The sequence below is a fragment of the Acinonyx jubatus genome, chromosome D1, assembly GCF_027475565.1.
Source record: "Acinonyx jubatus isolate Ajub_Pintada_27869175 chromosome D1, VMU_Ajub_asm_v1.0, whole genome shotgun sequence".
Taxonomy (NCBI): Eukaryota; Metazoa; Chordata; class Mammalia; order Carnivora; family Felidae; genus Acinonyx; species Acinonyx jubatus.
Genome location: NC_069390.1, coordinates 49,028,629 through 49,043,797, shown reverse-complemented (window position 1 = coordinate 49,043,797; position 15,169 = coordinate 49,028,629). Strand labels below are relative to the sequence as shown.

The 15,169-nt window shown below is 43.7% G+C and overlaps 1 protein-coding gene across 9 annotated transcripts in view; it reads right to left on the bottom strand.

Annotated features, from left to right (window-relative positions):
- The window catches only part of DENND2B (DENN domain containing 2B), a 177,425-nt gene that overhangs the window by 102,487 nt on the left and 59,769 nt on the right, over positions 1 to 15,169 (bottom strand). For 6 of the 9 annotated variants that reach the window (XM_027073192.2, XM_027073195.2, XM_027073194.2 and 3 more), the window contains one exon: positions 5,083 to 5,171. The gene's annotated coding sequence lies outside the window, so the exon portion shown is untranslated. Of the gene's footprint in view, positions 1 to 1,217; positions 1,322 to 4,283; positions 5,011 to 5,082; positions 5,172 to 15,169 lie in introns of those variants that run through there. The other 3 variants (XM_027073196.2, XM_015084680.3, XM_053203496.1) reach the window with 3 other exon arrangements.

The window sequence follows — 15,169 nt, the reverse complement described above, 5'->3', positions numbered from 1 at the left end:
AGTGCAATCTAACATATAGGCAGTTTTTAGATGAGAATATTGTGATCATTTCAATAGCCCTTCAAGAACAGTATATCAGAGCCAGAAATAATAAGAGAAGGGATCTTTGGAGAAATCCTACAATGAGGTCTAAACTCATTTAACATCCTCCTCTCCCCTCAACACACAAATACACACAGGCAAGTTTTCTAGGTCTTACAGGTGGAAACAGAGACATTGGGGATTTTTCTATCAGGCAATATTATGCAGCATATTCCCCTAAGATAGATGCACCCAGCATTTTACTGCACCCACCTACTGAGATAGATGCACACAGTGCCTCCTCCCAAGCCAAAAATAGATGCTCAGAATCTCCCTCCCCATCCCCAGGAGAAGGCACTCACTAATGCAAGTTCTCCCTCAGGCTTTATAGAGAAATCTCTGCAGACTATGCCAGATGGTAATTTTTTTTTTCTTTCATGCCCTCCTGGCCCCTTCTCCACTTTCCATGGTTACTCTAACTCAAAGAACTCAATTATCTACCAGCAGATTTCCCCCTCCCCCACCCCTGTCCACCCTAAACACCCTCTTCTTCCAAGCTAATGTAAAGGCTCAGAAGGGAGGCCAAGCCAACACTCTGCAGGGCGGCTGCCTGGACTCCTCTAGGCTCAGATACACATTCCCTTCGCTTGGCTGCCTCGGCAAACTCTCTTGGGCCCAACACTGGAAATCAGGAGACTCCAGGGCAGTGACACATAACAGACAAAGAGAAGCAACAAGAAGACATGCTCTTCAGTCTCTCAGCCCCACCTGCCTGCAGGGAGGTGTTCTGGCAGTCCCAGACTCTGACCCTTCCACCTCCTCCCCATGGTCCTCCCCAAAGTAGTTCTTAGAATCAGATTAGGTAGACACGGAGCACAGCCTCTCTTACTTATAACTCAGCAGTGTTGCCAAGATATCTGGAGTCGGAGGCACCCCTGCATACTGTAAACCCACACCCTCCATTCCAGGGACAGGGTAGAGCCAGCAGAATTCAGGATGCCCTAGGCCTGTCCTCTAAGGCATTTCAAAGTTTCAACTTCCTTGGGTAACTGATTATTCTAATTTTAGAGAGAGGGAGCCCAGAGGGAGAGTATGCAGGAAGGGCAGTAGAGGAAGGGGAGAGAGGGAGTGAGAACAGGAACGTTACTTTTTAATCCTTAAAGAATATGGAGGGATCCATCCAACGTGTGACTCACCTCTGGGATGCTGGACTGAGCAGGAGTGGGGACCAGCTGCAGCCCCAATCTAAGCTACGGACCACTTCTCTGTCGGGCCTGAGAGGCTACTGTGATGGATTCACCTGAAAAAAGGCTCTGTTGTTAAACAATAACAGATCTGTCTCCTCAGGGTCTTCCCAAGGGCTTCTTCCCAGAGCCTACTCCAGGGCATGGAAGCTTGCCCTGTCCTGCTACAAAAGCTGAGGCTGCCAAATGGGGGGCCAGGTCTCTCCCTGTGTTCCCACCTAGCATGCCATGAGCCCTACACACTCCCTGAGAACAGATCTGGGTGCCCTTTCCTGAAGTCTCCCCACCCCTGCTTTTCTGTTCCTTGGCATAGTCCCAATGCATATCAAGAATCTCTGCCCTTGAAATTCCCACTTCCTCATTTCTTTCTTGTTTCCCTCTAAGCTGTAGCCATACAGGTTCCTGAAAGAGCTGCCCAGCCCCCAAGGAGCCTTTCAGAGTGATAACTCTGCCTGCCGGTTAAACCCTGTCTTTCAGACCCAGAACCCAGCTAGCAGAATGAGGGAACCAGCCCTGACAATCAGAAGCCTCTCTTCCAGCTACTGAAATGTATACCATAACTGCCAGGTAGTTAGCTGTGGGACACTGGAAAAGCGAAGGGTCTCTTGGAATCCTCTCTTCTATACTAAACACATGAGTCAGGTAACCTAAGCAAAGAAAGCTTCATCTCTGAAGCATCATTTGTGAGGCTCAAACCTGCAGTGAACATCACTCTTCTATTTCCCAAAGAAAGCATCATTTGTTTCCTTTAATATCTCGAAGGACTTTTTAAAGTTTTTTTTCTCATTTTTATTTATAAATGCACAAAAGAATAGGGCACTTTATAAATTGGGAAACTAGACCAGAGAGGCAAAATGCCTTTCCAGAAGAGAATGGGGCCATCATTCAAGCTTTAATTCACAACATCTCACATTATACAGGACTTGACTTGCTTAAAATTACTTTCATAGAAATTGTTTTAAGCTTATTTATTTTGAGAGAAAGAGAGAGAGAGAGAGTACAAGTTGGGGAGGGGCAGACAGAAGGAGAGACAGAATCCCGAGCCAACTCCACACCATCAGCACAGAGCCTGATGCAGGGCTCAAACTCACAAACTGCGACATCATGACCTCAGTGGAGATCAAGAGGCGGACACTTAATTGACTGTACCACCTAGATGCCCCACTTTCACAGAAATTAGCTCATTTTTGTTCCTCCCAATAGACCTGTTAAAGTAGTTATATCATTCTCTCTCATCTCAGAGCTAATAAATCTAAAGGTCACATAGGTTAATGGTCTTGCCCATGGCCACCTTGATGGCAAGTAGCAGAACCTGACCATGGACCTAAGTCTCCTCACCTCAAATCCAGTACTCATTCTGCTACATCAAAAGAATGACCACCTACTCACCCTCTTCATATGTGTGGGGGTGATAAAGTTAGAGGAACCCCAACCACAGCCACTTGAGTAGAAAAGTGGGATTCTGGATTTGCACTGCCCACTGACTCAGAGAGGCCTCCTCCTCACACCCCCAAATTTAAATCCCAACCAACAGTGCAATGCCATATGCTTCCAACAAAACAGAGGTTTCAACTAAGCTAAGGATCACTGGGAATGTATTAAAAGGAGGCATCACTATAGCAGTGGCCCATCTGAGGTCCAGGGCCACGGAGTTCACCCCTGTGGACCCTCAGGCCACAATACTGATGCATACATGTATACAATCAGGGAGCCCAAACTGGGGACATGGTCAGTGCTTTTACTGGCAAGCTGACCCGAAGTTAATCAGAAGGCCCCCTCATTGTCTGCCAGAATACAAAAGACATTCTGTTCAAAAAGTTCAAGAAGAAAAACCGAAGAGCCAGGACAGCAGCTGTTCCCTCAACCCACAGAGAAACCAGAGGCATCCACAATGTTCCCTAAGGCCCAGCAGTAAGTTTGAGATGTAACATGGCTGAAGCGGAAGCACATCTCCTGATAAGTCTCCACTGCAGGGAGTGTCTGCTGCATTAATGCTCCAAATAAGATCACTGAGAACCAAACTACCCCATCACCTATAAAAGTGCCTTTCTGGAAGGATCTCCTCTCCTAGGCCACACTGAGCTTAGCACACACCACTCCTCTGGGGCAGAACAAGTTTCACCAAAGCATAGGACAAACAAAACAGGAATGCACAGTGTGGACAGTGCGTGCTCTGAGATTTGGTTAAAATATTAACCTGAAGAATCCATCACAGTACCTCAGTACTGTGTCTCCACAACCACAACCTCGTGCCTCATGTCTCCATAGGCAACCTAGTAGCAGCCACCACTGAGAGCTCACTCAGAGATATCTGTATAGGAAACCTCTTCACAGCCCCCACCCCCAGCCCAAAACACACACACACCTGCCAGCCTCCTTTAGCAAAGCCTGTGATGGGCCTTATTAATAAAGGAGGACAGCTTGCTTCTTTCCAAGTTACCTGAGGGAGAAACGAAGAGAGTGACCCTAGCTCAGATATCCCTAAGACGGTCCCTCTGTCCTAATAACTGCTCCAGAGACTGGGAACTCACCACAAGCTCCTAGCTGAGTTAATTGGAGCTTTTTCTTTTTTCACTACAGGTCAGACATAGCAACACCAAGAGACAAAACAGACAGTGTTCACTAGAACAAACCAAGCCACTCAAAAGACACTGGAGTTTCCACGTAGGAACTCCAAACATAATGCTGGAATGACGATAACTTGCTTTTTCTATATATAAAAAACTGTTTCTGTAAAATATCCTAAGCCTTTGTGCTAAATACAAGATGATGATTTCTACAGAAAAGTCTAAACACCTCAGGTTCAGCAAGAGTGAGATCAGCTAGATTTGCAAAGTCAAGAAAATTGGCTGTTTCCCTCCTCCTTAAGCTAATAGAATCCAACTGTTGGAGCATGACATCATTCCTGAGCCCCAAACTCTGAGCAGAGAGTACAGACTTATCCCTGCCTCCCAGAAAACAGCCCAAGACTATGGCCAGGAAAGGAGAAAAAACAATCCAAGCCGGAGCTGACCTTACCTGAAAGTCCCGGTGCTTTCCTGCCCACTCCATTCTCGGCAGAGTTTGGCTCACACCACAGTCTGTAAGGAAGCCCGGGGCCCCAAAATCCACTCGCTTAAGCTCCGATACCTGCTGCGAGCTTCCCACAGCTCCTTCCTCTGACCTTTCGTGGCGCTCCTTCCAGCCAAATGAGCAGAGCACTTCTAGCCGGCCAGGCCAGTTGTCATGGAGACCCTGTTCTCGCCAGCCAGCGTGCTCTGTGCTCTGGCTTGCTCTCTCTCTCTCTCCTGCTCTCGCTTGTGTGCTCGCGCTCTCTCTCTCTCTCTCTCTCTCTCTCTCTCTTTCTCTCTCTGTCTGTCTCCTCTCCTCTCTCCCCCTCCACCCCCCTTCTCTCCCACTCTCAGTTCTGGGAGGCTTCCATGAAACAGCACTGTCTTTTGATCAGCTCGGGTTTTGCACACATTCCACTCCTCCTACCTCCCTTCCAGTCAAACAAGAGCTCTGCGCAGCTCCTGGGAACTTGCTTGAACAGTTAAGATGGGAGAAGGGAAAGACAGTGAGTGGACTTGTTTTCCTCCCCTCTAGTGTCTCATTTTTTTTTTTTTTTTAACTTGGAAGAAGCCTGGCCAGCAGGGAGGGAGCTAGCTGGAGCACTTGGGAGGGGAAGCAAGCCCTTCCTCTGGGTCCTGGAGTGTGGGTAGGAGGACCCAGATGCATTGCCTTGACTTGTTTGTGCACTTGGGATTTTCCGGGCAGCACTTGAGGCGGAAATGTATTCACATCCCAGGAGCTCGCCTGGACTGGCCTCTCCACTTACCTTGCTGCCTGCCCAGGTTGTGGCGATGGCTTTAACCAGTGCAGGGACCCATGGTACTATTGCTGATACCCAAGCAGTCTCTCATCTTCCTGCAACAGAGAGGAAAGATACCAGGTCAGGACCATTAAGAGTCCCAGACAAGTCCAGAGTCATAGCAGAAGCAACAAACAAGATACAAACACAACCTCATCTCTCTGCCCTGCTCAGGACCTGCAGCTAAAGCCCCTGGATGTCTGTGAGCTGCTGTCACAGCCAGGGATACTATCATTTTTGTCCAAGAGCCAGCACAGTGCCTAGGACACAGCAGGCCCTCTCAATTCAATCCCCCCATGTATATTTCTTCTTTGTGATCCCGCAACCCTGGGATCATGACCCGAGCTGAGATCAAGCTCAGTTGGATGCTCAACCAATTGAGCCACACAGGCGCCCCATGACCTTCTATTATATGCACTATTTTGTCTGACCCTCAAACCTTCTGAAATACACTGAGCAATATTATTACCATTTTATACATGGGAAAACTGAGGCTCAGAGAGATCAAATGTTCAGCCCACAGTTACACAGCTAGTGAGTTAGGCCGTCAAAGAACTAGTAGAGGCCAGTCCATTGTCCTTTAGTCCAGTGTCCTTCCACTAAAGCACACTACCATCTGATATTAAAAACTAACAACTTTTTTGATAGCCAGTATTGAGATACAAGGAGGAAGGCAGAGAATCTTTCTGAGTCATTGTGAATTAGACCTGACTACCATCCTGTTGGCCTGAAGACTGTATGATGGCATCTATGAGCTGTAGAAGGTAATGATACACAGATTAGAGGGAAAAGTCTTGCCCTGTAGCTATAATTTACCTTACACTTTTTCGAAGTACTCTCAGAAATTTTGACTCATCTGTTCAACACAACTGACCTGAAAGTTAGGACTGCTATTATCACAGATTATTAAATCTAATTTAACAGATTGAGATGAAAATCTGAAAGAGAGGTCAAATGACTTGCCCCAGGTCACAGAACCAGAAAATAACAGATCTAGAAAGAGTACAGAAGCTTTTCAACTCTCTTTTGTGTAGTAAGCAGAGAGGCTGCAGGGAAACCAGGTGGAGCAGGGGGTCAGAAGACCTTGGCAGTATCTGGTTCCACCATTAACTAGCCATGTGACCTTGGGCAAGTCACCTACCCTCCCAGTTTCTACCTATGAAACCTGTCCCATGGGCAACTGATAGGGCTGGGACGGGCATAAAAGAGATGACTATGTAAAAGCATTCTCCTTAAGTCGGGCACTGAGCTAAGAACTTCATTCATCTCTACTGTTTTCACCACATACAAACAAAACCCAGGGCCTCTGTTATCTCTCCAAGAGGAGAACACCAAGGCTCAAAGAAGAGATTTTTCTTTTTCTTTCTTTTTTTTATATTTAATGTTGGTTTATTTTTTTGAAAGAGAGAGAGAGACAGACAGACAGAGCACAAGCGGGGGAGGGGCAGAGAGAGAGGAAGACACAGAATCTGAAGTAGGCTCCAGGCTCTGAGCTGTCAGCACAGAGCCTGATGTGGGGCTCAAACTCATGAACAAGATCATGACCTGAGCCAAAGTCAGATGCTCAACCAACTGAGCCACCCAGGTGCCCCAAGTAAGAGATTTTTCAATGCTGCTTTCCTAAAACACTGCCAGTGAGGTCCTGATGGAATCTTTAATGCAGCGATCCTTTATAGAATCCTTTTGACTTTTATTGACCTCTGATATATCACAAAATTATCAAAATAAAATTTTAATTGACTTGAGTTTAAAAAGTAAATATATGTCAGAAGCTAAGGTAGGGAAAGTGTTAGAAAATCCAACAGGAAATAAATCCTAAGTGGTGGGCACTATTGCTTTAGTGAAACAATCAGAGCTTCAAAACGGTCAGGTCCAACTTCCCACTACAGAAGCCTGACCTGACCCAAACACCAGCTCGGGAATCCCTCAAAGGCCCTAGTTCCCCACGTCTGCAAAGAAAGACTGAATGAAATGACAAGTGGAACACCATCAAGTCACTGAACCTCTCCCCTTCCCATTCCCAACAGGCATCCCTTTGCTCTCCTCCTGACCCTCCACTTCCAAGTACCCACACTAAGAAGAGGTGATGCCCATCCACTTCTACAACAAGCTAATACTCAGTTACAGTATTAGCACCAACAAATATTGATCCAGCACCTACCATATGTCAGGCATTCTTCTAAGCACTGTGAGGGGCCAGGGGCCAGGACCAGGGCTGAAGACACAAGTCAGACTCTAAAGTAATGCAAACTTCAAAAAGCCCCACAGACCAGGAACAGAATGCAGGCCATGCTCCCCCTAGTGGCATGCTGGAGTTCACAGAGGTTCTTTAGAGCCTTGTCCTCTAGGGGAAGGGACACAGTAAGGGCCCCATTATGGGAGAATCAGAATCCCTGCTTGGGTGCTGTGACAGGTATAAGCTCTCTGCACTAGTCAGAGCAAGAGGACAGCTGAATCCCCCTGCTGCCCCTGCACAGCTGGATTCAGACCAATCCTGTTTGACCTTTCCCAAATGATACGGCTCTTACAGCCTCATGTGGTCTAGGATCTGTTGAGTGGCATGCATGCATACCTATGCCAGAAATCTGGGAGATACCCTTGCATATTCCCACCTCCCCCTCTCCATATCCAATCCATTTACCAATTCCAAACATTTCTTTTTCCAAAATGTATCCGTCCATTTTTCTGCACCTCCACCTCCACCCTAGTCCCCTTCCTTAATGACTGAAAAATGTCCGATTGCCCCAGCTTTCACTCTTGCCCTCACAGCTCCATTCTCCATGCAGCTGTCTGAATCACCCTTTTACATCAGATCATGTCATTTCCTCCTTAACACACTTCAGTGTCTTCCCACTGCACTTTAGATGAAAGCTTGATTCTTACCAGGACCTAGAAGGCCCTGTGATCCTTCTCCAGCCTCCTCTCAGCACATTTCCTGCCCTCCACCTGAGTGTGCCAGCTACAAGGGCCAGATTTTCCCCAAGCTGTTCCCCTTTGCCTGTGTCACTCCCCATGTGCCAAACTGGCTCTTACCTTGCCTCAACCGGGACTCTCACCTCCTCAGAGAAGTCTTCCACAATCCTCCAATCTAAATGAGGATTTATCCTTCATAGCACTCACCATCATCTCTAACCAAAATATATCCATCCTTTTCATAATGTCAGTTTTCCCCAATGAGTTCCTTTAGGAGCAGGAACCTTGACTGTTTTTGCCGCCATATTCTCTGCATTTAGTATGGGGCCCAGATCCCAGCTGGCACTCAATTAATGTCTGCTGAATGAATGCAAAAAAAAAAAAAAAACCAACACATTTCATCCTGTCCTACAGGAAGAAGAAACTTAGAACAGCTATTTCATGTCACTCATTGTTTCTTTTCATAGGCTTACAAACTATAATTACATCCCCTTTTCTTATGTGCCTTGCCTGTGGGCTCAACCAAAAATTCCTGTAAAGTCTCCCTGTGGTTTGTTTCCCAGAAATTTCCTCGTAAGGTCACTCTTCTAGGGACGCGCTCCAGGGTTTTATAGCCTCTCCCATTACCCATTACAGGCACTCCTCCACCAGTATCATTGCCAAACCAAGCGGGATGCAGGAATGGCCCAACTCCCATACATAAGAAGGTTCTCTCAGGTCAGCAGCATTCAGGGACAAAAACGCTTTCTCTTATGTCTACTGTGCAGGTCACTGTACTTGCAAGAAATACATTTTCCCTAAAAAAAAAAAAAAAATCATCTTATGTTTTATAATTTGGAGTATAAAAGGTTTGAAAAAAATTTTTTCATTACTAAATATTTGTATATGTATACATACACATTCATACATATATATACACACATTTATACGTACATATATATACACACATTTATACATACATATATATATATATATATATATATATATAACTACTATTTGAGGGGAAAATAAGGAAAGCCTAAATAACAGTAACAGCTGTGTGACTAAACCCCCTCATGAGATACATTAGCACCAAAATCTGAAATCCTTTCTGGCTTCATCTGCTGCCCATGCTTCCCCTGCTGCCCACACCCATCTACTGGCACAACAACCACACACCACCTATGCCCTGAACACTGCGTTTTTCCTCTCCTACAGCCCCTCCCCAGTGCTCATGCTGTTACCTTTATCCGCCTCCCTACCTCCGCCTCTACGACAGGCAAAAGCTTACTGCTTTCAAGGCCCAACTCCGTTATCACCTCCCCTGAGAAATATTTCCTGATCTCTTGGCATAATCTGTTTGCTTAGTCTGCAATCCCACAACAGTTTGAAGATGCCTTCATCATGATATTTATATCACTTTATCACTGTCACTTATACCCCTGTATCCCCCACAGTTGTGAGCCCCATGAGGTCTACCAATTTTATTATCTCATTCACAGTGGGCAATCTATTCATGTAATAGATTGATCCTTGAAAAAGACTTTTTAAAAAATAAATACAGAAGCTGTCTCCTCCATAAGATGAGGGAATTTGAGTATATAGACTTACACTGTACCAAGAGAATATATATGTGTGTGTGTGTGTGTGTATGTGTGTATATATATATGTGTATATATATGTATGTGTGTGTATATATGTGTATATATATGTGTGTATATATATATACATATACATATATATATGTATATATCTATGATTAGATTCTAGATTTAGTTCCTAGAAGAGTTTATAGTATTTTCTTAGCTCTTTAAAAACAACTGAAATTCCAAACCTGAAAACACAGGAGCAAAGTAAATCTTTTAAAGTCACTCCTTACTTTGGGATCAAAGGAATTCAAGAAAAGCAAGCTGTTGTTGGATACCAGAATGCCTAAAAGATGCTGTGTACTTCAGAAGCCTCCCAGTGCCCACCAGACTGGAGTCTAGCAGCATCTCCACCAAAGACAGCTATTTCTACCCAAGTAACAGGGAAATCAGGCACGTATCCTGCCCATTTCTATACTGGGCTCTGGCCGCCATGTGAGCAGGCAGACTTACACAAGAGCCCTTTAGGGCTTTCCAGTTTTCTTTTTCTACTTCTGAGTGGCAATGTGGCTAAGAAGGGAAAAATTAAAAATTCAGAGAGGGAAAGAAGGAGTCAGCAGGCTGGAGCCCAGGTCCTGGTTTCCAGGGTGGTAAGATCTTGAGCAAAACCCTGCCCCCACTGAAAAGCCTCTGCTTTTCCCTGCGTATAACAAGAGGGCAATTGGGCTGTTTGAACTAGCTGTTCTCTAAGGGTCCTTCCAGCTTGAATTTTCTCTTGCAGTCACCCAGTCCAAATGTCCTGTCCTAGTCACCTAGTCCCAGTGCTTTCTGAAGAGTCCAGAGCAGCAAGAAGACTTCTTGTTTCAGGGGCTACAGAGTCTCCATCTAACTCTTTCAGCAGAGCCCCTGATCTGGGGCTCTGGAGTCATCTGCCTGGTATCAGACAGAAGACTGTCCCCCCAAATAGGGCAGGCTTTCCTGGAGAAGATGGAAGATTCAGGCTTCTTGACTAAGGAAAGCTAGAGAGAGAATAAAGATACTAAACACCAGATGCGGAAATTTGGAAATGGCCTGGGAAGTGCCTGGAAGGAGACTGAGGCTCCCAGGGACTTACTCCTGGCCATCAGTCTGAGACAAAGCCGCTTTTACAAAGCAGAAGAATTGGCAATATCTTAGTTCTCTTGAAAGATAATCTGCCTACTACAAATCAAGCAGTCTCTTCTACCAGCACCTTTGAAGCAACAAAATAAATGTCTCCCTCCATATGGCAACCCCAGCCTCCTCTGCCTCTGTCAGGAGGCACATCCAGCAGGACCTCCAGTGTGCTGGCCACTACTACACATACTCTGCTTGCACAGCCTTCCCGGGAAAACAGAGAAAGAGCCATTCTGTGTTCAAATCCTGCCGTTTTATGGCAGGATATTCTCTGGGGTCCTTACTCCTGCCTTAATCCCACCTGCCTCCCACCCATCTCCTACCCTCCCACCCAACACTAAGACTCTGAAGTAAAAGAGTATGGGATTCAGCCTGTAATTATCCTGGATCCTACCGCCCTGTGGTGAAGTGGCTACTAGACATCATGCTGGGTTGAGCACACTTTCCTTTGGTCTGTCAGCCTTCTAGCCTTAGTTTACCTCTATTCAGCTTCCAACCCTCAGTATGAAACTCACAATTCAGATCCCCAGATCACAAGATACACAGTGGCTTCATCCAGTCTCTTGGAGTATCTGTCACAATGCTGATATACGGGCTAATTTCCTAGAATCTCTCAAATCCACAGACCTCTGACTACTGTCCCTTGCCAAGTCTGAGCATTTTAACACTGGGCCACATAAACACAGTCTGGGGCCAGGAAAGACTGGACAGGCAATATACCAGACCCCCCTCTAAAAGCACCATTTTACCTTTCCAGAATGTGCTTCTCATGCTTACTTAGAACTCTGAGCTCAACCAAGATCTTAACCTGTCATGACTGAAGCTTCAAGATGGGGGAGATAGAGCACAAAGTGGGGGGAAGGGAGATGGTGGAATAAGAAGACTGTGGACTCAAATGGCTTCTCCATGATATAACCAAGAAAATACCTGGAGCCTGAAAAAAAAAGTGCCCCTCAGAATAAGATCTGGGTAAAGCTGTAGGAAATGTGGGCCCAGACTGTGTCATCTCCTCCATGCTGTCTCCCCTGATTTTCCCCGCCTGGACTGGATTCTCTACCCACAGCGCCTATACTCCTAAGTACTAACAGTTGTTAGCTGCGCTCACTGCCTTGTATTTTAGTGTACCAAGGCTATTCAACTTAATTCTCCTACTAGCCTATAATATTCTTCAGGGCAAGAACTACTTGAATTCTTAACTCTGAATTCTAGTTTAGGACTCTGTCCCAAGCACAATTATTACATTTTTAATATATGAACTAATGAAACCAACCAACTAATCAACCTTAATAAGGGATCAACAATATCAGCACAAAACCTAAACCATTTGGTGCTTAGCACCTCAGAGTGGTCCAGAGTTTCCAAGGTATGGTGTGTATACAGATGATTATAAGTGGTATATGGACAAACATTTTAAAAATGTTTAATACTTTTGTATTTGTCTTAATGTGCATAAGAAAAAACACAACCAGCTATCATTTTCACTGATCTCATTGATTAGACCAATGCTAAAAAAAAAAAAAAAAAAAAAAAAAGGTACAGTTAACCCATGAACAACATGGGGGTTGGGGTGCTGGCCCCCTGTGCACTTAAAAATCTGCATATAACTTTTGACTTCCCCACTACTTAACTACTAATAGCCTACTGCACACTGGAAGCCTTACTGATAACATAAACCATCATTAATACCTATTTTGTATGTTATATGTATTATATACTATGTTCTTACAATAAAGCAAGCTAGAGAAAAGAAAATGCTATTAAGAAAACCATAAGGGAGAGAGAATACATCTACAGTACTACACTGTATTTATAAAACAAAATCCAAGCATAAGTGCACCATCTGCACCTTCACTGTTCAAACCCATGTTGTTTAAAGGTCAATTGTATATATTTTGTGTTTGCTTTTAATTTTGTTTGCTAAAGTTAGTGGATAGAAGTTTAAAGAGAAATAGCAGACTTGCACAGCTTCACAGTATCTTTATAATTACAAAGGCAGAAATACAAAAACTTGACAATGAAGAAACCCAGCAGACATTATCTTTACCAAGTGATCGAAGTTAACATTACTATTAATAAGTCATACTGACATCATGTAGCCCTGACATGATGCAGTAAGAAGGGCATTTCATTTCTGTGGCATTCCTCTAACCTCAGTCTAATAATGAGAAAACATCAAACAAACCTGACTTGAGGGACATCCTATAAAATACCTGGCTACCACTCCTTAAAAGTCTCAAGGTCATAAAAGACAAGGACAGAGTGCAGAACTGTCAGAGACTGGAAGAGACTAAAAAGACACAATACATAAATGTAATGTGGGAACCTGGATTAGATCCTGGAATAGAAAAACTAATGAAATCCAAATTAAGTCTACAGTTTACACTACACTACTATTAACTTCTTAGTTGATAATTGTACCATAGTTATAAAAGGGTAAGGGAACTTGTATTGTCTCTACAACTTTTCTGTAAGTTTACAATTATTTAAAAATAAAAAGCTCTAAAAAAGCCAACTTAAAGATCAGTAAATAAAAGTATATATGGTACAAATCATAAGAATGGGTAAGAATGGCTCCAGTTTGAGAAACACTAAGAGCAGTCACCCCTTGCATCCCACATCCAAGAAAAGCTCCCCCCAGAATGAGAGTAGTGGCTCTAGAGGAATATTTAGTATAGGGGCACCTCGGTGGCTCAGTCAGTTGAGCATCCAACTTTGGGTCAGGTCATGACCTCATGATTTGTGGGTTTGAGCCCCACATCAGGCTTTATGCTGACAGCGTGGCACCTGCTTTGGATTCTCTGTCTCCCTCTCTCTGCCCTTCCCCAACTCATGTGCTCTCTCTCAAAAATAAATAAGCATAAAAAAAAAGAATATTTTAGTATAATAGAGAAGTGTTCACTTTATATTACTTTGAGAAAAGTAACAAATTATCCCATTTAATTAAAAAGTATATAACACATTGGGGCACCTGGGTGGCTCAGTTGGTTAGGCACCTGACTCTTGATTTTGGCTTAGGTCACAATCTCAGTCATGAGATCGAGCCCAGCATCCAGCTCTGTGATGACAGCTCTCTCTCTCTCTCCCTCTCCCCTTCCCTACTTGTGCTCTCTCTCTCTCAAAATCAATATTTAAATGTGTATATATATATATATATATGAATATATATAAATATATATATAAAACATTTATAATGCATAGAAAATGTGTTAAAATAAAAATAACCTATACTAAATAAAATACAGACAGCATTTATTAAAGAGTAAATGGGACAAAGATTTTAGAAAGTAACTTGGCTACATTAATTAAAATGTTCATATCCTTTGGCTCAGTATTCTCACTTCTAGGAAGTTACCCTAAAAAAAAAAAAAAAAAAACATTCTGTAGGGGCACCTGGGTGGCTCAGTAGGTTGGGCATACAACTTCGGCTCAGGTCATGATCTCACTGTTCCCAAGTTTGAGCCCTGCACTGGGCTCTGTGCTGACAGCTCAGAGCCTGGAGCCTGTTTCAGATTCTGTGTCTTCCTCTCTGTCCCTGCCCCTTCCCCAGCTCATGCTCTGTCTCTGTCTCTGTCTCTCTCTCTCTCAAAAATAAATAAACATTAAAAAAAAAAATTCTGTAGTATGAGGGGGAAAAATGCCTATTCCCAGTATTATTTATAATAATGAAAAACTAGGAACAACCTCAATGTCAATCATTACTAGATTGGTAAATTTCAAGTATGCTTTGACCAGGATCCAGAGTAAAAACTACAAATATAACATAGTATGTGCATATGTGAGAGGGCATGTGTGTGTGTATAAAACTGAACCAAAAAGTTTTCTCAGAACAGTACTTATCTTTACCATGGGAGATGCTCCCTGCTATTTTCTATCGTAATCTATTTCATTAAGAAAACAAACAGAGCTTGTACAGCCCCCGCTAAATGATTTTCCAACCCACTAGTGATGACCTGCAGTCTGTGAAACACTACACTGGACTATTGTGCAGCATTAAAAGAGACGACCACAATCCACAAGCTGCTAGCAGCAACTGGCTCTAGGGAAAGAGAAGAGAAAGCCAGGGCAAGACTCACTTTTCTCTGTACATCTTTTTGTACCTTTTGAACCTATATGTATTACTTTTACACGTGTTACATGTATCACTTAGTTGGGAATTAACTTTAAGTGATGACTGTGAGGACTTTAACAGCATCAGACAATGATAACTATGCAAAACAGAGCTGTAACTACATGAATAAAAACACATGCATGTGAAAAAGGAAATAATGCCAAAACAATAAACACATTTTTTTTCCTTTTTACTAAGTTTGAAATACTTTACACTATTTTACTTCTACAATTTAACATACATATTGATTTTCTTAAATTAAAACAATTATTGGGGCGCCTGGGTGGCTCAGTCCATAAGCATCTGACTTCGG